This window comes from Rhineura floridana, chromosome 3, assembly GCF_030035675.1.
Source record: "Rhineura floridana isolate rRhiFlo1 chromosome 3, rRhiFlo1.hap2, whole genome shotgun sequence".
In the NCBI taxonomy this organism is placed as follows: domain Eukaryota; kingdom Metazoa; phylum Chordata; class Lepidosauria; order Squamata; family Rhineuridae; genus Rhineura; species Rhineura floridana.
In genome coordinates, this window is record NC_084482.1 from 221,781,171 (window position 1) to 221,797,251 (window position 16,081).

General features: G+C 45.4%; 1 pseudogene; it reads left to right on the top strand.

Moving 5' to 3' along the window:
* LOC133381710 (zinc finger protein 208-like) overlaps positions 1 to 15,860 on the top strand; it is a 30,810-nt pseudogene extending 14,950 nt beyond the window's left edge.
* The last annotated feature ends 221 nt before the right edge of the window (positions 15,861 to 16,081 follow it).

Consider the following 16,081-nt stretch of genomic DNA (forward strand, 5'->3'; position numbering starts at 1 on the left):
CAACAGAGGAAAGGGACGTGCCATTTATTTATTTGGATTGAGGCTGCTTATAACATTCAAACCTCTGGAACCCAAATTTGCATGAAGGATGAAATCCCTCCCATCCTCCGTCTCTCCCCTGCAGGCCCTTGAGAGCTGCTCCCTACAAAACGTGCATCGTGGTGAAAGCTGTGGGAGTCCCAGAGCTGGCCTAGTTTACTCCTCCCTCTCAGGCAGCCCCATGGCCTCAGAGGCACCGTCCGGATTGTCTCTTCTGTGGGATAGAGTGGAAAGAGCAGCTGGGCAGCCCAATCAGGTAAGGGGAGGATCATTGGGGGAGAGACCGAGGGGACAGCTGGGGTGCGTCTCCCTGAGCATAGCGGGGAGGGCTCTGGTAGAATACTACCTCTGAGGCTGCATAAGGAGAGCCTGCCGGATCAGGCCAATAGACCATCTGTTCCAGCAGCCGGTTCTTGCAGTGGCCGACCAGATGCCTGAGGGAAGCCTGCAAGCAGGACCTGAACACATGAGCACTCGCCCCACTTGTGATTCGGTGACACGTGTCTGGCAGAACTCTGGCAAAACTCCTAAAATACACTCTTGGAGAGGTGGGATCTTTTTTGAGAGTCAATCAAGCTCTGCCCTGCAATTGTGTCTGAGCAGTGTAAAATCCAGACATACTTACCCCCACAAAAGCTAAATAAAAAGTAACTGTACTAAAGAAATGCAAAGAAAAAGAGAGTGAGACAGCTTCAAGAGAGTCACACGGCTTGGTACCAAAATACCTGATGGAACGCCTCTCCTGACACGAACCCACCCGTACACTACGCTTAACATCTAAGGCCCTCCTCAGGGTGCCCACTCTGAGGGAAACTCGGAGTCTGGCAATAAGGGAGAGGGCCTTCTGAGTGGTGGCCCCCAAATTATGGAATGATTTCTGTGATGAGGTGAGCCTGGCGCCAACACTGTTCTCTTTTCGGTGCCAGGTCAAGACTTTCCTCTTCTCCCAGGCATTTTAGCATGTGCTTTTAAATTGCTTTTTAAAATGTATTTTCAGATTTCTATATTGCTTTTGTGGTAAACCACCCAGAGAGCTTCGGCTATGGGGTGGTTTATAAATGCAATAAAATTAATCAATTAATTAATTAATCCCAGCGTGCCCCACTGGTCAGGCTGTTAGTCCGATATGAACCAAAGTGTAGCTGCCAAGTGTCCTGCTCTGTTGCCATTCCCAGCATACTGCCTCTGGCAGTGGAGGGAATGCATTGCCATTGTGGCTCGTAGCCACTGATGTCCTGATCCTCCATGGATTTGTCCAATCTTCTTTGAAAGCTATTCAAGTGTTTGGCTGAGCAAATGGTACATGTTGGAGAAACTGCCTCTTCTTCTTTTTCCAGGATCTGTTGCCCTTCCAGGGTCTGGTGACCTTTGAGGAGGTGGCCGTGTATTTCACGGAGGAGGAATGGGCCCTGCTGGATCCCGGCCAAAGAGCTCTGCACAGGGAAGTCATGGAGGAGAATTATGAGACGGTGGCCTCTCTCGGTAAGGGCACTTTTCCCCCTTGACTGATGAATGTTGAAGGTATGGATTTAGTACCTGTGCTATTTAACCTTCCACTGCAGGGATGCTGTCGTGGAAATGGGTGCCTGGGACCTGGATATTTGGGGAGGGACTGCAGCTCAGAAGGGGAACACCTGCTTTGCATGTACAAGGTCCGAGGTTTAGTCCCTGGCAGCTCCAAGAGGGGTGAAAGGATCCGGTAGGAGGTGCTGGGAAAGGTCTTTCTCTGCCTGACATCCACAGCTAGTTGCTGTAAGCAGGCGGGACTAGATGGACCAATTCTCTGATCTGGTAGAATGCAGCTTCCTCTGTTCTTGGGGCTTTTTGATCATTCAGTGCGAAAAGTGCCCCTCCCTGCCGCCTTCTGCTGCCCCATGATGAAAAATCTTACCTTGCAGCAGGAGGAGGAGAGGGCAGGAGCTCCCAAACTCCAGCAGAGCATCTTCTCTTGCATCCTCAACAGATGATTGACACTCTGTGCCTTGTAGTCTAACCTCCCAGTGGGAAGAGATGCTCCCGGGAGCACCTCCTGCCTCCTCCCTCTTTCTTCCTCTGCCCAAAGGTCAGCTTTTGTCTTTGAAGCAGGAAGAAGCGGCAGTTTGGAGAAGAGGAAGCGGAGGTGGAGGCTACAATTTGTAGGGAATGACCTCCAGAAGACAGGACAGAGAGCAAGGTTTAGCTTTGCCAGCCCTGGTGGGAAGTCTGGAAACAGAAATGGAGCACAGAGACTCTTTGACTCAGGCAGGGACACAGTGAAGACAGGAGGCAAGAGGGACCCCGAGTAAGGCTCCTTGGCAGCTGGAACAAGGGCCATTCCCTCAGCTAGCAGAGATCCCGGGAAAGCAGAAATTGCAGCAGCAACCTTGACGGGACCTTTGTTGCAGCATGAAAGGGTCCAGAGAAGGCAGGAAGCTGAGGTACGGAAGGAAAAGCAGGGGAGGGTGATGGAGTCAGACCCCAGTTGACATGTGGGGCTAAGATAGATTTCAAGCAGCAAAAGGAACCGCACAAACTGGAACCCAGAGTGGGACCAGGAGTTCAGTTTTATCCACTTTTGGGAAAGGTTTCAAAGCAGATTCCCACATTGGTTAGCTGAGGGAGTTCTCTCTCCTGACCAGGTCATGTCCTGTGCATACGACTTGCAATGTCATCTCAGCTGAGAAGACCAATTTTACTCCTTAGGCTACTTTTTCCCATCAGGCCTCTTTGTTTCTGTTGCAAAGTGACCCATATAGAAGCCATTTTTAAAGCTCATATTGGCAATATTGAGATGGAGGGTCTCCCAGGCTCATAAATTAGTAGCCAGCCAACATCACCCTCACCTGTATGAATCTCCCGTGCTTTAATATCAGCAGATGAGGCCTTCCTGGTGGTCCCTACACGGGATGAGGTACATGGTCATTTTTCAGTAATGGCTCCTCGACATGGAACATTCTCCCTACGTTGGGCCTCGTCTCTTTATACTTCCATGCCGTCGGTGAAGACACATCTTTTGGGGAAGGTGTTCGGAGGAAGACAGACCCGAAATTTCTGCTGCTTTTAATAGTTGTCATTCAGTGTTTTATTGTGTGTTTGGATAGACTGTGGGAGTTTTTTGGGGATGTTTATATATTCTTATCTACTTCTTCTTTATTATAAACTGTCCTGTCCAAAATGGTGACGTATAATTCACCTACATGACAATCAATAAGTAAATATCCACTAATAGCAGAGCTGTAAAAAAATGGAAGAATATAACGAACTGATAACAGAAACCAGCAATGCCCAATATTGCACCTCATCTTCCTCTCTTGCCTCCTGCAGTAGCAGAAGCAAGACAGGCATGTGCGTGTGTGATATACATAATAGTTTCTGCCGGCAGTTAGGTCTGACCAGGTGAACCAAGTGGCCAGAGATCCCAGCCAAGAATCTTTTTAGGTCTAGGAATATCTAATGGCCGATCAAGAAAGGAAATCTTTATCAGCGTCTATGTATAATTAACACGTCTAATTTACTATACTTTGTGGACATAGCCACATATCAGAACATAGGTCTTACACAGCACATACAAAGGGGATGTACGCTAACGTGTTGCATTTCAAAGGACAGCATAGGTCACATTGATTTCCATCTGAAAAGGAGTGATCTCACCTTTGCTGCGTGTGGACCTTAACACTCAGAGCAGGTGGTTCTTTCTTCGACCAGTGTCACGAACAACTGGTAAAAATCCCCAAGGCTGTCTGTCTTTTATAGCTCTAGTTTGTATCTATCTAGACCAGGGTTTCCCGACCTTTGAGCCACAGATGTTGTGGGACTACAACTCCCATCAGCCCCATCCAGCATGGCCAATGGTCAGGAATTATGGGAACTGTAGTCCAGCAACATCTGTGGACCAAAGGTTGGGAAACCCTGATCTAGACTCTGTCAGTTCATGCTCATATTACTACTATACTCTTGTTTCCATCATTTGAACTCTCACCTAACCTGCATCTTGATGCTGATGTTGTATTCTGATAAGTTCTCCTGACTCACCCCTGTACAGCTTCAGCCATATATAGACATAATCATTGGCTGAATGCCCGGACTCCTTATAAAATGTTGATACTTTACGGGAAAGAATTTATTTTGGAACTATGTAAACAAAACTCAAAGGAAAAAAGACACTTTAACTGGCAGCTTGTCTTTTTACTCATGTTTTGGCTTGTATTGTTTGCGCTACTTTACCACACATAATTTTATGTAAATCAATTATAAAGAATTGGAGATGGCCAATTTCTATAAATACAGGTGGCCTGTGACACAGTGAATTGCATCCGCTGTTGCTGACTTTACTAGGTTCTGCCCTAGTAGTTTGCAGCCTACTAAGAAGCTGGCTTTACTAGGTTCACCCCCAACAAGCATTTCAAGATGAGCTTCATGCCCAGTGGACGCATGTTCACAAGTGCCAGACTGACCCTACTTGGTCCACACAACTCTGTTCTATTCACCGAGAGCAGGACTTACCAGATCAAAATTATACCTTTTCTTATCTATAAAAATCTCTGTTTGTAAGGGCTGAATATTTTCTGGTCAAAAGTAACTAGTCTTGTCTATTTCCTTCAAAGAGTCGGACCTCCGTTCGTGTTTGGAAGAAAGAAAAGATCCCTTTATCCAGTATCCCAAAGATGCGACATCAACAGGTAGATGTTCAGCTGCGTTGAGGCCCCATTTTGGTTTGGAAATTGTAGGATTTTTCAGTTCCTGTTTAATATGATTCGTTGCAGATTAATTGACCCATCAGGGTGTGAGTTCTCCTGGAGAACATCTTTGATGTCTTTAAGAAGATCAGGCCAATGGCAGCATGCCTATAGGAAGCAAGCAAGCAGGACCTGAGTGCAACCCTTGCCCCGTTGGGAGCACAGTGACTGTCTTAAAGCTGCAAAGTGCTCTCTGAAGCACCCTTCCCCCTCCTTTCATTGAGCAGGGGGGGAGGGGAAAAAGGTGCCTTTCAGATGGGCTGCCTGCCAGAGAAGTCCCATGCACAGCCGATCTTTCTAAAAAGCAGTGGCTTCCGAAAGGGAACAGGCACCCACAGCCAAGCTGAGCCCTCGGTTCGCCACCCCACGCTGCTTCTTTCAACTTCAGGAGCTGAATGGGGCTGCTTCACAGAGCAGCGCTGGGAGGGAGAAGTGATTTCCATTCAATGGAAACAGCTTCCCCTTCCTTGAGCAAAGACTCATTCAACCACTGATCAGCTGACTGGCAGGTGCAAGTGCGCCCCAGTCCAGCAAAGGAGCAATTGGCAGCCCGTTTCAAGGTCCTGGTGGTTCTTTTGAAGCCTCACCTTTATCTGGCACACATCTTATGTCAGATCGGAGGGTGGTGCCTTTATGTCCTCCCTGTAGACTTCCCATTCACATCTGATCAGGCACTGTGAGGATGCTGGACTAGATATTTATTTTATTTATTTATTTATTTAATTTAATTGATATACCGCCCTAAGCCAAAAAGGCTCTGTGGGCGGTGTACATGAGAGATAAAACAAGCACAATATATAAATACGATAAGTATAAAAAATCAAAGATCAAAACAAACAATAACAATGAACCAACAACGTCAAAATACAACAATAATGAAAATACTGATAAAATACACTATAAAATACAATTTAAAATACACTTTAAAATGCCTGGGAGTTTAAAAAGGTTTTCACCTGGCGCCGAAAGGATAGCAGTGTCGGTGCCAGGCGTACCTCATCGGGGGGACTATTCCACAGTTCGGGGGCCACTACCGAAAAGGCCCTAGTTCTAGTCACAACCCTCTGGGCTTCTCGATGGGATGGCACCCGTTGGAGGGCCTTAGATGTTGAGCGCAGTGTACGGGTAGGTTCATATTGGGAGAGGCGTTCCACCAGGTATTGCAGTCCCATGCCGTGTAGGGCTTTATAGGTCAAAACCAGCACTTTGAATTTAGCCCGGAAACAAATAGGAAGCCAGTGCAGATGAGCCAGAACAGGTGTTATATGAGCAGACCTTCTGGTCCACGTCAGTAATCTGGCCGCTGCATTCTGGACTAGCTTTAGTTTCTGAACTATCTTCAAGGGCAGCCCAACGTAGAGCGCATTGCAGTAGTCCAGCCTAGATGTTACCAGAGCGTGAACAACTGAGGCGAGGTCATCACTGTCCAGATAGGGACGTAGCTGGGCTACCAGTCGAAGATGGTAGAAAGCATTCCGTGCCACCGAGGCCACCTGGGTCTCGAGAGACAAGGAAGGATCGAAAAGAACTCCCAAGCTACGAACCTGTTCCTTCAAGGGGAGTGTAACCCCATCAAGAACAGGATGAACATCCTCCATCTGGGCAGTGAAGGCACTCACCAACAGCGTCTTGGTCTTGTCAGGATTGATCTTCAGTTTGTTAGCCCCCATCCAGTCCATTATCACGGCCAGGCAGCGGTTTAGCACATTAACAGCCTCACCTGAAGAGGATGAAAAGGAGAAATAGAGCTGCGTGTCATCAGCGTACTGGTGACAACGCACCCCAAAACTCCTGTTGACCACACCCAGTGGCTGCATGTAGATGTTAAAAAGCATGGGGGACAGTACCGATCCCTGCGGGACTCCACAATGGAGAGTCCAGGGTGTCGAGCAATGTTCCCCAAGCACTACCTTCTGGTGACGACCCACCAAGTAGGAGCGGAGCCACTGCCAAGCAGTACCCGCGACTCCCAACTCCGTGAGTCTCCCCAGAAGGATACCATGGTCAATGGTATCAAAAGCAGCTGAGAGATCAAGGAGAATCAACAGGGTCACACTCCCCCTGTCCCTCTCCCGACAGAGGTCATCGTACAGGGCGACCAAGGCTGTTTCGGTGCCATAACCGGGCCTAAAACCGGATTGAAATGGATCAAGATAATCAGTGTCATCCAAGAGCCTCTGGAGCTGGCCGGCAACCACCCGCTCCAGGATCTTGCCCAGGAACGGAACATTCGCCACAGGTCTATAGTTGTTCAAGTTATCTGGGTCCAAGGAGGGTTTCTTCAGGAGCGGTCTCACCACCGCCTCTTTTAGGCAGTCAGGGACCACTCCCTCTCTTAAAGAGGCATTTATTACCTCCTTGGCCCAGCCGGCAGTTCCGGTCCTGCCAGCTTTCACCAGCCAAGAGGGGCAAGGATCCAGTACAGATGTGGTCGCCCGCACCAGTCCAAGGATCCTGTCAACATCCTCAGGCTGCACAGTCTGAAACTCATCCAATAAATGAAGACAAGACCGTGATCTGGATACTTCATTAGGTCCAACTGCTATAATATTGGAGTCTAAGTCCCGGCGAATGCATGCGATCTTATCTTGGAAGTGCTCGGCGAACTCATCACAGCGGGCTACAGATGAATCTATAATATCCCGAGGACCAGAATGTAAAAGCCCTCGCACAATTTTAAAGAGCTCCGCTGGGCGGGAGAGTGATGACTTAATAGTATCAGCAAAATATCTCTTTTTTGCTGCCCTCACCGCTACTATATACTGCTAAGAACAAGCACTTACCCTGGTGTAATTGCATTCATCGGGAGTTCGCCTCCATCTGCACTCAAGCCTCCTCCTCTCTTGCTTCATCGCTCTCAGCTCCAAGGTATACCATGGAGCTGTATGAGCTCTGCATAGGAGGGGGCGCATGGGAGCGATCGTGTCAACCGCCCGGGTCATTTCCGTATTCCACAGTTCAACCAGGGCTTCGACAGGAGCGCCAGTCTTCTCAGTCGGAAAAACCCCCAGAGCCCTTTGGAAACCCTCAGGATCCATTAGTCTCCGGTTGTGGACCAATTTAATTGGTCCCCCGCCTTTGCAGAGGGAAAGGGCTGCTGTGAGCCTAAACTTCAGCAAGCGGTGATCTGTCCATGACAAAGGAATAGATGATAAATCCCCAACCTCCAGATCACCATCTCCATGTCCAGTGACGAAGATCAAATCAAGGGTATGTCCCGACACAAGCGTCGGGCCAGAAACAAATTGAGACAGCCCCATGGTTGTCATGGAAACCATGAAGTCCTGAGCCGCCCCAGATAAAGCAGATAGGCCTGTGGTCTGATTCCACAGGGCTGTTCTGAGGAAGAGCCGCTAGGCTGAAGTTCCTTTTCTACCTGCTGAGGAATCCCCCAAATTAAGATGGCTGGATTGGTTTCCACAGAGCCCCTGAGTGGAGATTTAGAAGCTGTAGAAGGATTTCACAACACTGAATCTTTATATACCCTCACGGATGTTCCCCCTTCTTACTTAAAGATGTTTTAATGTCAAATCTCTGAAATTAGTTGGTCACTAGCCTTCCACATCTCCTTCTTTCCTGGAAAGTGTCTGCCCTGACTACATAAGTTGTTTTCAAAGTGCACACTTGTTTGACTTTTTTAGATTAAACTTTGTGGTTTCTGTCTCCTTTTGGTTTTGCTTCTTGTGACCTTCGAGACTTTCTAAACCTCAAATATCAATCATTGGTGACCCAAAGTGACCTGCTCTTTTAAAGCTTTTCCCTAACAAATACTGATGCCATTTTATGATTAATTGAAACCTATAGAAACCCTAAAGTTATAATCTCTGTTTAATCAGTACCACTATATTGGCATTATAATTGCATTTAAAGCATCTTCCTTTCTTGCACGTGCGTCCCAGGTTACCTTCCTCAGTTTATCCAGGATGTCTCCCTTTCATCTCTGAAATTAGTTGGTCACTAGCCTTCCACATCACCTTCTTTCCAGGTTACCTTCCTCAGTTTAGCTTTCTTGGAGCAAACCAGGATGTCTCCCTTTGCATCCTCCAGCTTGCTACTGTGCTTTGCATAGAGACATTTAAAATTTCTTGTAACGAATTCACTCTTGCTTGCATTCATTTGTAAATTACTCCCTATCCATGATGAAGCTTCATCTCCTTTGAAACTAGATTTCATAGAGTTTAAATGATTTGAACATTGACATGAAATCGAGCCTTCAGTGTCATCGGCCCAGTTCTCTGGAAAGCTCTGCCAACAGAGGTTCAGCAGGCGTCTTCTGTTTTAACTTCGAAGCGCCTGCTGGAAACCTTTCTGTGCCGCCAGGCAGGCAATTAAGAGCATGCTCTTTTCACAACACTTGACCTTTGTTTTTATTGTATATTTGATGTTTTTAATTTATGGTGGTTGCCTTTTCTTAACGTGTTGTAAACTGCTTTGACGTTTCTAATGAAATAGCGGTGTACAAAGAGCCTATAAATGAATAAATAGATGTGATATCTCTGGAATCAGAAAAACAGCTGGAGCTAAGTGATGCCTTCATGTGCTCCCTGTAGACTTCCCATCTGCATCCACTTTGGCACTGTGAGGATGCTGGAATAGATAGGCCTGTGGTCTGATCCAGCCAGGCTGTTCATATAAGGAGGGGGAATGGCATCCAGGTTGAAGTTTCCTTCCCATCTGCTGAGAAATCCCCCAAATTAAGATAGCTGGATTGGTTTCCACAGTGTCACTGAATTGAGGTTTTTAAACAGTTTCTTGTCCACAAGAGACATTTGGATCTACATGTCCCTGTGCTATTCATCTCCAGGAGATCTAAGATCTTTCTTTGTTTTGGAGAGAGGAGAATAATTTCAGTTCAGAATTAATTAGCTTACCTGTATCTTTGAAAGAAATGTCAAACCTGGGCTTAGTCTGTTGGCTGGAAGAACAAGATCTAATTGTACAGGGCTTTGATGAAGGGGAGAGATCAGTCGGGCATTCCCCTTTCGGTTCAGAGCATCATTGCAAACTCGTGTAGTGTTGGTCTTTGGCCATCCCTGTCTTAGCTCAGCTAAATTTAATCCCTTGAATCTTCAGATGGAATTGGGAAGTGTATTTATCTGAAAACCTGCAGAGCAGCTGCCAGCCAGTATTGACAGTACTGAGCTCGAGGGACCAGGGTCTGAGCTAGTATATCACAACTTCATTTGTTCCTATATTCCTGTCTGACCGGCTCTTTTGACTGCAGTCAAATTATTAAGAATCAAGGAGAAGTGAGCTGTGCCCAGTTTGTCCTGTTCTGCAGAGTTGCTGCCCTTCTCTTCCCCCACACCCCACTTTTCATTGCATACTATTTTAGAAATATATATCACAGATGTATGGCAGTAGGAGGAAACCCAGACAAATCTGGGCTTAGTGACATCAAGTGTTATATGGACCTGAAAGGAATTTATGTTGCTGTGTGAGACTGCAGGATATTCAGGTAACCTTGCTTTCATCTGGCCATGCAAAGATAACGTAAAATCTTTATTATGGTCCAAGACCAGCGGTATAATTACGGATCCTCTGAATATCAGAGTGGAGATAGAATAGAATACAGTATCAGTGCAGTGAGAAAGCTAAAAAGCTAAAACCGGGTCCACATAGTAATCTAGCTAAAACCTTCATCTAATAGACATCGCATTAGGTCCCTCCTGCGAGCCATAGCAGCTGTGCAGAACGAGGCGACCTCAGAGTGATCCGTGATTCTGAATCTGCCATTAAATATTGTAAAATCATAGCTTCTGGGCTCAGAGGAAGATTAGATAAATGTGGGGAGATGAACTTAAGGCGGAGATCTGAATAAAAAGGGCAGCAAAGTAGTACAAGGTTCACTGTCTCCACCGCATCTGCTCCACAGGGGCAAGTTCGATCATAATAATCGACTCCCTTGTATCTACCCTCCATTAGTGCCGAGGGCAGAACATTGAATCGTGCCAGGGTAAAAGCTCTCCTGAGTTTCGGGGTAGATAAACTTGAAATGTAAGTGGCCAAGTTACAGGGATTTACATTAATACTGCATTGTGAATAAGCGGCAACTAGGCTCATGTTGTTCTGATACTCAACATCTTTGAGGCGTTGGATAATTGTTGTTTTAGCGGTCGTATGGCCTAGGGCACCAATCGCTGGGAGCGAACAACCGAGAGTTCCGAATTTGTGAATCATTACCCGATGCCATTGAGATTGGAAGGAATCTTCCAAAGTTAATGGGGGCAATCCCGTGGGTAAAAATAGCAGCTTCATCCAGTAGTTAAATCTTAATATCCAAGCGTGGGTCTCAATCAGAAGGGCACCTAATTCCAAGCATAAGGTCACACTGGGGACACATCTCGGAGCGCCCAAAACGGACCTCATGAATTTAGATTGTACCCTCTCCGACAATACGTAATTGCCTCCACTACAAATTTGGGTCCCATAAAGACGTTGAGGAAGCACCTTGGCGTTGAATACCTGGACTGCTGCCGGAATGTACTGACCGCCCTTTGTATAAAAGAAGGTCAGTAAAGCTCTGGCTGATTTCAGTGCTGGTGCAGCAGACTGGACAAAATGCTCATTCCAAGAACCTAAGGGATGGAATGCAATGCCAAGGTAACTGAAGGCGTTGACTTGGTCAATAATATGGTTGTCAATTTGCCAGCGGTGTTTATGTCTACTTTGGCGAAAACTAAAACCTTGCATTTCGCATAGTTAATTCTCAAAAGTTCATCCACACAAAAGGAGGCAAGTTCTCTTAAAAGATGACGTAAGCCCACCTGCGTTTGGGATAACAGGGCAATGTCGTCGGCCTATAGAAGACAGGTTAAATGTCTCCTTGCCAAGACAGGAGGGTGAGAGTTTACTGCCGACAGGCGTTTGTCAGTGAGTTTTATAGATATTGAATAGGGAGGAAGGGCTATGCAAAGATAAAAGGGGGAGAATTATGGAGATGTAAAAATAGAGAAGCAGATAATTGGGCTTCATCTGTGATGAAATGCTTTGTTTTTGCCTTGAAATTCCAATGTATTTTTTTCAACCCTCTTCCCCCTCAGCAGGTGACCGGCAGAATGAGGATTATAGAAAACCACAGATGGTGCCGCTGGTAATAGCCAAGACTGAGAGTCAAAAAGAGATATTTGGAAATCACAGGGGACCAAAATCGTCTGAAAGAAAGCAGCCAAAGAATGGGAGCAAGAAATCCTCTACTTGTCATAGTTTTCATCAAAGAACACACACCGGAGAAAAACCATTTAAATGCATGGAATGTGGAAAGAGCTTCAGTGTAAAAAATAGCCTTACTTCACATCACAGAACCCACACAGGGGAGAAACCATTTAAATGCAGGGAATGTGGAAAAAGCTTTACTCGGAACGATCATCTTACTTCACATAAAAGAACCCACACAGGAGTGAAACCTTTTAAATGCAGAGAGTGTGAAAAGAGCTTCAGTCTAAGCAGTAGCCTTAAATTACATCACCGAAAACACACAGGGGAGAAACCATTTAAATGCATGGTGTGTGGAAAGAGCTTCAGTCAGAGCAGTGACCTTACTTTGCATCAAAGAACCCACACAGGGGAGAAGCCATTTAAATGCAAAGAGTGTGGAAAGAGCTTCAGTCAGAGTGGTAACCTTACATTACATGAAAGAACACACACAGGGGAGAAACCATTTAAATGCATGGAGTGTGGACAGGGCTTTAGTCAGAGAAGTAAGCTTACTTCACATCAAAGAACCCACACAGGGGAGAAGCCATTTAAATGTAAGGAGTGTGGAAAGAACTTCAGTCAGGGCGGTCACCTTGCATCGCATCAAAGAACCCATACAGGGGAGAAGCCATTTAAATGCAGTGAGTGTGGAAAGAGCTTCAGTGTAAGCAGTAGCCTTACTACGCATCACAGAACCCACACAGTGGAGAAACCATTTAAATGCAGGGAATGTGGAAAAAGCTTTACTCAGAACAATCATCTTACTTCACATCAAAGAACCCACACAGGAGAGAAACCTTTTAAATGTATGGAGTGTGGAAAGAGCTTCAGTGTAAGCAATAAACTTATTTTACATCAGAGAACTCACACAGGGGAGAAGCCATTTAAATGCAAGCAGTGTGGAAAGAGCTTTAGACACAAGCGGTACCTTACAGTACATGAAAGAACCCACACTGGAGAAAAACCATTTAAATGCAGTGAGTTCGGAAAGAGCTTCAGTGTAAGCAGTAGCCTGAAATTACATCACCGAACACACACAGGGGAGAAACCATTTAAATGTATGGAGTGTGGAAAGAGCTTCAGTGTAAGCAATAAACTTATTTTACATCAGAGAACTCACACAGGGGAGAAGCCATTTAAATGCAAGCAGTGTGGAAAGAGCTTTAGACACAAGCGGTACCTTACAGTACATGAAAGAACCCACACTGGACAAAAACCAATTAAATGCAGTGAGTGCGGAAAGAGCTTCAGTGTAAGCAGTAGCCTGAAATTACATCACCGAACACACACAGGGGAGAAACCATTTAAATGCAGAGAGTGTGGAAAGTGCTTCAGTCAGAACGGTAGCCTTACTTTACATGAAAGAACCCACACAGGCGAGAAACCATTTAAATGCAGGGAATGTGGAAAGAGCTTCAGTCAGAGCATTCACCTTACTTTGCATCACAGAACACACACAGGGGAGAAACCATTTAAATGCAGAGAGTGTGGAATGAGCTTCAGTCAGAGCAGTGACCTTACTTCGCATCAAAGAACTCACACAGGGGAGAAGCCATTTAAATGCAAGCAGTGTGGAAAGTGCTTCAGTCAGAACAGTAGCCTTACTTTACATGAAAGAACCCACACAGGCGAGAAACCATTTAAATGCAGGGAATGTGGAAAGAGCTTCAGTCAGAGCAGTAAACTTACTTTACATCAAAGAACCCACACAGGTGAGAAGCCATTTAAATGCATGGAGTGTGGAAAGAGCTTCAGTCGAAGCAGTGACCTTACTTCGCATCAAAGAACCCACACAGAGGAGAAGCCATTTAAATGCAAAGAGTGTGGAAAGAGCTTCAGTCAGAGTAGTAGCCTTACTTCACATCAAAGAACCCACACAGCGGAGAAGCCATTTAAATGCAGTGAGTGCGGAAAGAGCTTTAGTGTAAGCAGTAGCCTGAAATTACATCACCGAACACACACAGGGGAGAAACCATTTAAATGCATGGAGTGTGGACAGGGCTTTAGTCAGAGAAGTAAGCTTACTTCACATCAAAGAACCCACACAGGGGAGAAGCCATTTAAATGCAGTGAGTGCGGAAAGAGCTTCAGTGTAAGCAGTAGCCTGAAATTCCATCACCAAACACACACAGGGGAGAAACCATTTAAATGCATGGAGTGTGGACAGGGCTTTAGTCAGAGAAGTAAGCCTACTTCACATCAAAGAACACACACAGGGGAGAAACCATTTAAATGCATGGAGTGTGGACACGGGTTTAGTGAGAGAAGTAAGCTTACTTCACATCAAAGAACCCACACGGGGGAGAAGCCATTTAAATGTAAGGAGTGTGGAAAGAGCTTCAGTCAGAGTGGTAACCTCAGGTTACATGAAAGAACACACACAGGGGAGAAACCATTTAAATGCAGTGAGTGCGGAAAGAGCTTCAGTCAGAGAAGTAAGCTTACTTTGCATCAAAGAACCCATACAGGGGAGAAACAATTTAAATGCCGTGAGTGTGGAAAGAGCTTCAGTCAGAGCAGTGACCTTATTTTACATCAAAGAACCCACACAGGGGAGAAGCCATTTAAATGCAAAGAGTGTGGAAAGAGCTTCAGTCAGAGTGGTAACCTCAGATTACATGAAAGAACACACACAGGGGAGAAACCATTTAAATGCAGTGAGTGCGGAAAGTGCTTCAGTGTAAGCATTAGCCTGAAATTACATCACCAAACACACACAGGGGAGAAACCATTTAAATGCAAGGAGTGTGGACAGGGCTTTAATAAGAGCAGTCACCTTACTTCACATCAAAGAACCCACACAGGGGAGAAGCCATATAAATGTAACGAGTGTGGAAAGAGCTTCAGTCAGAGCGGTCACCTTACTTCACATCAAAGAACACACACAGGGGAGAAACCGTTTAAATGCAAGTAGTGGGGAAAAAGCTTCAGTGTAAGCAGTAACCTTGTTTTACATCACAGAACCCACACGGGAGAAACCATTTAAATGTAGTGAGTGGAAAGAGGTTCAGTCAGAGCACACTTACTTCACATGAAAAAAACACTGTGGAGTAACTTTTTTAATGCATGGAGTATGGAAAGAGATTCAATGAAAGCAGTAGGCTTACATCACAGGGGATACACAGGAGAAACAATTTAAATGCAGGGAGTATGGAAAGAACTTCAATGGGAGCCTCTCTTCATCTTGCAGGCTACATAGATTAAAGCCCTATACAGGTTGGGGCCAGGATGCTTAAAAAATGGGCTGCATATTATATGTGCAGCCCATCACTGAAATCTGCAGAGGATGGCCTCTTACGCATACCATCTCATTAGGAAGTCCACTCTGTATGATAGAGAAACCTGGCCTTTTGTGTGGTGGCATCTACTTTTTTGAACTTCCTCCTGTTACATATCAGACAGGTGTTTTTTTTGTGTGGTGCCTATAGAAGACCTTCCTTTTTCAACAAACCTTTTAAGTGCAGAGCTTTATTACTGTTTCTGTGGGATTTTAAAAGGTAAAGGTGTCCCCGCACTTGTAGTCCGAGTCGTTTCTGACTCTCAGGGTGACGTCTTGCGACATTTACTAGACAGACCGTATATATGAGGTGGGACTGCCAGTTCCTTCCCCGGTCTTTCTTTACCCCCCAGCATATGCCTGGCACTCATTTTACTGACCAGGGATGGATGGGAGGCTGAGTGGACCTCGACCCCTTTTACCGGAGATTTGACTTCCTCCTTCTGTTGGAATCGAACTGCAGACGTGAGCAGAGCTTCGGCTGCGTTACTGCCGCTTACCACTCTGCGTCACGGAGGGTCTGTGTGGGATTTTAAAATGTTTTTAATTGGTTTGCATATGAAATGTTTTTTTTATTGTTGGTATTTTTGAGATACTTTCTGGGAAGTGATTTCTAAATGAAAATAAAATAATACTAGTCCTTGTTTCTAATGGTCTCCTTACTGATTGTTTTCATATAGTTTAGTTTAGCATACCTTTAACTGTTGATTTTATTGATTTTTAGTGTTTTTTAAATGTTGATTTTTTTATTGACCATTTTAATGTACATTTTATATTCTTTATAAAATACTTCTGCATTGTACACATTTTATTAATATAAATAACTAAAAAATGTATTTTTGTGTATAACATG